Raw genomic sequence first — 4,722 nt, 5'->3', positions numbered from 1 at the left:
TATGATAACAAGTTTTTTTCATTATAAATATAATCTAGACACATTAAGAAGTTTTGTTACATCAATTTTTCTTAAAAACAAATATCTTAAATTCAATTAATCACTGCCTTCCACATTCCCTCCCCTCACTACTTTGCACTTTTTGTGCAATTGCTAAATACATTTTAATGGAAAAGAACTCGTTCTTTGCACCTTTTGTCAAAAAGAACTTGTGCATCAGCGACAAATTTAAAAGTTCGGTTGAAATTGATTGTTTATCACATTTTAATACTGAAATGTGGAAAAAGCAACATCAACAATTAAGTTTATTACTCTCCATTAACAAAATCAAGAAAATGTACCAGTTAAAATGATCTATAGTACTTCCGAAAACCACAACACCAGCTCCTTCCAGAGTAGGGATTTTTCGGGCTGTAATTCAGTCAACTGCGCAGGCATACTGTTCGGTGGCCAGGCCGTTTGGTAGTATTGGGTGGCAATAGAGTACCTCATGGATTTCAGAATGATCAGTGTAAATTGTAAGAGATATCAACTCTCACAGACCGTCTGTTCTTTCTTCCTCCTCCTGCTCCTTCAGACCAGCCCTGGAGATGCCGCAATTGCAGTTTCCGACAGAATAATGTTAGGCGCCTCTCTCACTGGTAACGAGACCAGGATTTCGAAGAACGGTACCTTCGAACTAGGATTCTTCAATCTCAACAACAACAACGCAAAAAACTGGTATGTTGGTATTTGGTATGCCACGGGCTCACAGCAGACAATCGCCTGGGTGGCCAACAGACAGCAGCCGATGCAGAATGCCTCCGGCGTCTTCAAACTCATAGAGGACGGGAGTCTCCGTCTGTCTTATCGGGGATCAATTGTCTGGTCCTCCAATGGAAACGGGAAGAACCCATCTTCGGCTGTGATAACGGATTCCGGCAACTTGGCCGTGCTGAGTGCCCAGAATAGCTCTGAAATCATTTGGCAGAGCTTCGACCACCCCGGAAATACGTGGTTGCCGGGGATGGCGATGAGTGTGAACCAGAGGCTGACGTCGTGGAGAAAGCCTTGGGATCCAAGTCCAGGGCCCTTTTCCCTTGTGATTTATCCCAACGGAGTCAACCAGTTTGTGTTGATGTGGGAGAATCACACCAAATACTGGGATAACGGTGTTTGGAACGGCAAATATTTTTCTAAAACTCCCGAGATGACATCAAACTCGCTCAACAGTTACAGCTATTTCAATAATGGTTCGTACATGTCTTTTACTTTTCGTTATGCAAACCAGCAATTAATATATCTGTCACGTTTAGTAATGGATAAATCTGGAGAAATGCGAGTGTACATTATGCAGACAAATGAATGGAACTTGATCTGGCAACAGCCCCATGTTCAGTGCGACGTTTATGCTGTCTGCGGACCTTATGGTTCGTGCAACAATAACAATTTTCAGTCCTGCATGTGTGTTCCGGGCTTTGTTCCCAAGGACAGCCGCGAATGGGAATCTGGGCAGTGGACAAGCGGTTGTGTTCGGAAGACGCCGTTACAGTGCAGCCACTACCCAAATCGGACCACCACGGACGGGTTTGTAGAGTTGAGCAGCAAATCTATGCCGCCGGCGGGAAGAATTCTGTACAGTGGGCAACAACAGTGCCAGGAGGTCTGTCTCGGCAATTGTTCGTGCACTGCGTATGCCTATGTTCTTAACACAAGTTCGCACTCACAGACTTGTGTAATGTGGTTCGGTGAATTGCTAAACCTCTACGATTCCCCCGATGGGACCTCTCTGTTCCTTCGGTTAGATGCATCTGATGTGCCGGCTTCCTTTCATTCCAAAAAGAAGGCAACATATCTTGCCGGCTTAGTGGGCGGTATCTTGGGCGGAGTGGTTGCAATTCTGGCATTTGTGATACTGTTTCTCTGGTGTTGCAAACGCTCGGTGTTCACTGTGACAGAATACGAGCCGGGAACGCTGATTGTATTCACTTACAGAGAGCTGCAAAGTGCGACGAAGAACTTTTCTGAGCGGCTGGGAGGTGGCGGTTTTGGTTCCGTCTTCAAAGGAACTCTAACAGACGGCTCCGTGGTGGCTGTTAAGAAACTGGAGGGTGTGAGCCAAGGAGAGAAGCAGTTCCGAACGGAGGTGAGAACCTGTGGAAACATACAGCATGTTAATTTGGTTCGGCTGCGGGGATTTTGCACCCAGGGCTCCAGTAGACTTTTGGTTTACGAATACATGCCCAAAGGATCCCTCGGCTCCGTCTTGTTCAACAAAACCCAGAGCGATGATGAGATTCAGGGCAAGGTTCTGGACTGGAAAACGCGCTTTGGCATCGCTGTGGGGACTGCCCGCGGAATCGTTTACCTGCACGAGAAGTGCAGGGACCGCATCATCCATTGCGACATCAAGCCGGAAAACATCCTCTTGGATTCCAATTTCTGTCCCAAGGTGGCTGATTTCGGGCTCGCGAAATTCATGGGGAGAGAGTATAGTCGTGCTCTGACGACTATGAGAGGAACGAGAGGATACTTAGGCCCAGAGTGGCTCTCTGGTTTGCCCATCACTGTCAAGGCTGACGTCTACAGTTTTGGCATGACATTGTTAGAAATCATTGCAGGTCGAAGAAACATGGACGAGGGTTCCGAATCCGGCGAGCTCTGCTTTCCCGCGTGGGCTGCAACTCAGATCAATAGAGGAAACGCCATGGGGGTGCTTGACGAAAGAATTATGAATGATGCAGACCCGGAACAGGTGAAGAGGGCCGCCATCGTAGGAGTTTGGTGCATTCAGGACGATGAAGACGCAAGGCCATCGATGAGTGAAGTTCTGCAGACATTGGAAGGCATTCTTGATGTTCCTCCTATTCCCCCACTTCCATTCTCTCTCCAGAGCTTGGCGCTAAAGGCCAACAGTAGTCTCGTCTTCTTCTGGGATAAAGATTCTGCCTCGGCACAAAACAAGAAGAGCGATACTCCCTCCACCAGTCTGTAGAACCTCGCGGTATTTTCTATTTACTTGGATTTTCATATAAATATCTTATAGATGCATCGAAGCTGTAAGAATAATGTAGCTGCCCAGCTCCCTCTGATCCTACTGCTGTTATTAGATAGGTCCAACGTGCAACCTGTATCCTTTTTAATTTGATTGCAGCTATAGAAATATTTTGAAAATATAATAAGCATAAAGGAAATGGAGGAAATTGTATGTTTTTTTAGCAGGAAAAATAAAGCAGAGCTTCATTTTTATTAAAAATATCAGAGATAAAGACAACAAACAAACCAAAAATAGCTCAAGAGCAAATACTAAATGGCTACACTGCATACAATATTCGAAAATTCAGCTTACTGAAAGCTAAAACTATGAGAAAAATCAGAAGAACAAACATCCAGTGATCAAAACTCAAAAGAGTCTTCTTGTAAGATGGATTCATCAATCAGAAGTGAAAAATATTTTGCTGGCCCAAAAAACAAAAATTGGATAGAACATTAGCTTCCCTATTTTGCTCCCAAAGAGATATGGAGAAAAAAAATGTCACAGAAATACTGTCCATCCAACTTGAACCAACTCCACCATTCTGATTTAGCATTTATCGGTATCTTAAAAAAGGAAATTTCCAAAAATCTTGCAGAAAAATATAGAACTTATAAAAGCTGGAAAATTTTCTAGGATTTCTAAATTATGTAAAAGTTCTAGAAAAGAGTAAAAATTAGGATAAAATTAGTTTTGGAAATATGGAAGGTGTAATAAAAATCGAGCTTCGTGAATTTTTTCTTAATAGATTTGAACCCAGGAGGTTTATTGAATGTAATCTCTGTATATATTAATCATAAAATATATAATGAAAAAACTGTGTGAAAGTACTAAGAAGGTGTGGAGTATGAGTAAATGACCAAACTTATGTTGTATCAGGGCATAAAGAGTGAATGGAGATAAATGAGTGTGTATGTACATATTTGGTTTAATGAAATAGAGTTTTATATATTTATGGTGTTCACAAATTATCTTTTTATGAATGGAAGAATTTTAATTTGTGTATTGTTTTACAATTCACTGTAAATGAAATAAAAGCTTAATAATGAAGTGATTTTTTTTGTAATTTGATAAAAGTGAATTTCCAAAAAAATAAAATTTTCTTGCCTCACATTCCGAAAGAAATAGTAAATCTCGTTAGCACAAATTATTTTAAATCCGATAAAAACACCTGAATAAAATGAAATAAACAATTTTACTATCATTTTAAATCCGATAAAAACACCTGAATAAATAAAATAAACAATTTTACTTCATTCAACTCGTCAGTAGTTAAACTCAAGTCCGCTCAATTTGTTGAATTGAAGCTTCTGTGATCCATATCAAATTTAAGAGAGATTTTTCAACGTAAATCACAAGATATTTTAACTTATAAAACCCTTTCGAAATTGTAGACATAACCTTTTTTTTTCCATTGATTAACGAAAAAAAGTGTTGCAGTTAAAAAAATTGTTTTAATAATCTTCCGAGGTTCTGGTCAAATCTCACATTTTATCATCTCAGTGTACTTGCAATGCTTAAAATCTCACATTTAATCATGTTAGTGTAATGGCCCATGGGGATTGATTAATCTTGATCTAATGACTTGCCTCTACATCCATGCATCCATCCATGTATCATCAGAGTTTTAACATTAGCTTTTGTTACCATATTAGCTTTTAACCTTTTCACATTTACTACTCATGGCCATATTTACCATCACATTTAAT

At 40.6% G+C, this 4,722-nt stretch overlaps 1 pseudogene; it reads left to right on the top strand.

The window, feature by feature from the left end:
- The first annotated feature begins 405 nt into the window (after positions 1–405).
- LOC149146648 (G-type lectin S-receptor-like serine/threonine-protein kinase At2g19130 pseudogene) lies at positions 406–3,127 on the top strand (annotated as a pseudogene).
- Positions 3,128–4,722: the final 1,595 nt, after the last annotated feature.

Source organism: Pinus tabuliformis, chromosome X (genome assembly GCF_031772625.1).
Source record: "Pinus tabuliformis cultivar Carrire ecotype Pingquan chromosome X, CPIR1, whole genome shotgun sequence".
NCBI lineage: Eukaryota > Viridiplantae > Streptophyta > Pinopsida > Pinales > Pinaceae > Pinus > Pinus tabuliformis.
The sequence above is the reverse complement of the archived record's forward strand: the minus strand, read 5'-3'. Positions and strand labels throughout refer to the sequence as shown.